General features: G+C 48.3%; 1 non-coding gene across 1 annotated transcript; it reads left to right on the forward strand.

Moving 5' to 3' along the window:
* Positions 1–300: 300 nt before the first annotated feature.
* Positions 301–376, forward strand: TRNAV-AAC (transfer RNA valine (anticodon AAC)). The gene has a single exon. It is a non-coding gene; the product is annotated as a tRNA-Val (tRNA).
* The last annotated feature ends 1,105 nt before the right edge of the window (positions 377–1,481 follow it).

The following is a 1,481-nucleotide window of genomic DNA, read 5'->3' on the forward strand; positions in this document are numbered from 1 at the left end:
TGGATGCCCAAGCTAACATCCTAAGGTTCAGCTCAAGGTCCCCACTGACAGAAAACAAAACTGAGTCCCTGCGAGGGTGAGAGAGCTGCTGGAAGCACAAGCCAAGACAGGGCAGCGAGGAGACTGGAACGTCGTTCCCATAACCATGAATGTCACTGTCAACCTTACTTTACATACCCATTGAGGATAAAATTAAAAAGATAAAATTGTAATTATTTCTTATGCCATAAAATTCCAATAGGGAAGCTAACCCCACAGATGCTCCCCTTTGTTAAAATGTGGAAATTAAATTTCTAAAGAGCCCTGGCCGGTTGGCTCAGCGGTAGAGCGTCGGCCTAACGTGCGGAGGACCCGGGTTCGATTCCCGGCCAGGGCACACAGGAGAAGCGCCCATTTGCTTCTCCACCCCTCTGCCGCGCTTTCCTCTCTGTCTCTCTCTTCCCCTCCCGCAGCCAAGGCTCCATTGGAGCAAAGCTGGCCCGGGCGCTGGGGATGGCTCTGTGGCCTCTGCCCCAGGCGCTAGAGTGGCTCTGGTCGCAACATGGCGATGCCCCGGAGGGGCAGAGCATCGCCCCCTGGTGGGCAGAGCGTCGCCCCTGGTGGGCGTGCCGGGTGGATCCCAGTCGGGCGCATGCGGGAGTCTGTCTGACTGTCTCTCCCTGTTTCCAGCTTCAGAAAAAAAAATGAAAAAAAAAAATTAAAAAAAAAATTTTTCTAAAGAAACCAGACAGTTTTCCAGGTCTACAATGTTTTCACACCAACCTGTAGAAACAGAGGGATGAAAAATGGCCTCCACTAAAGCAGAGCAACCCTGGTGTGAGGACCAGCCAGTAGCCAGTCCCTAGAGCAGCGATCTTGGCCAGCTCACATCTGTGGACACACAGCTGTGGGGGCAAAAGCTGAATCTCATGATTGCAGGTGTCAGGATAAGTAACATCAAGAAGATAATGACAGAATGCAGGATAGCAGGCTTTCTGAACAAGTGGTGGCTCAGAAAGCAACAGGAACAAATGAAATCAAAGGATTTGTAGATTTTAAGAGTAAAAGAAGAAACTAGTCTCTCCATGCCCCCACTGGGAGGAATCTTCAAAGACTCTCATTTGAATTATACAGCAGAGCAAAATTGTTTATGGCTGGTCTGGCTGCCTGAGCCTGAGGAAGGAAGGTTTAGTGGGCTGGCCTGAAGTCAGGCTCCTTTTTGTCTTGGAAAAGTACACAGATGCAACATACTGTCAGTATTTCAAGGGATTCACAGTGACCATCTAATATCTATTTCTTCCTCCTTTTCTCTTTCGCTACTATTTTAGGGAATCACACTTGTTACTAGCCCCTCTTCCCAAGTCTAAGGAAAAGAACGAAACCTAAATCAGTTGCTAGGTTATTTATGAGAATCACGGTGGGGAGGGGGTGAAGCAAACTGGCAGCTTGGTTCAAAACGGTACTTCAGAATGTCTTCTCTTTGTTACTAATATAGCTTCACT

The sequence above is a fragment of the Saccopteryx leptura genome, chromosome 7 (genome assembly GCF_036850995.1).
Source record: "Saccopteryx leptura isolate mSacLep1 chromosome 7, mSacLep1_pri_phased_curated, whole genome shotgun sequence".
NCBI lineage: Eukaryota > Metazoa > Chordata > Mammalia > Chiroptera > Emballonuridae > Saccopteryx > Saccopteryx leptura.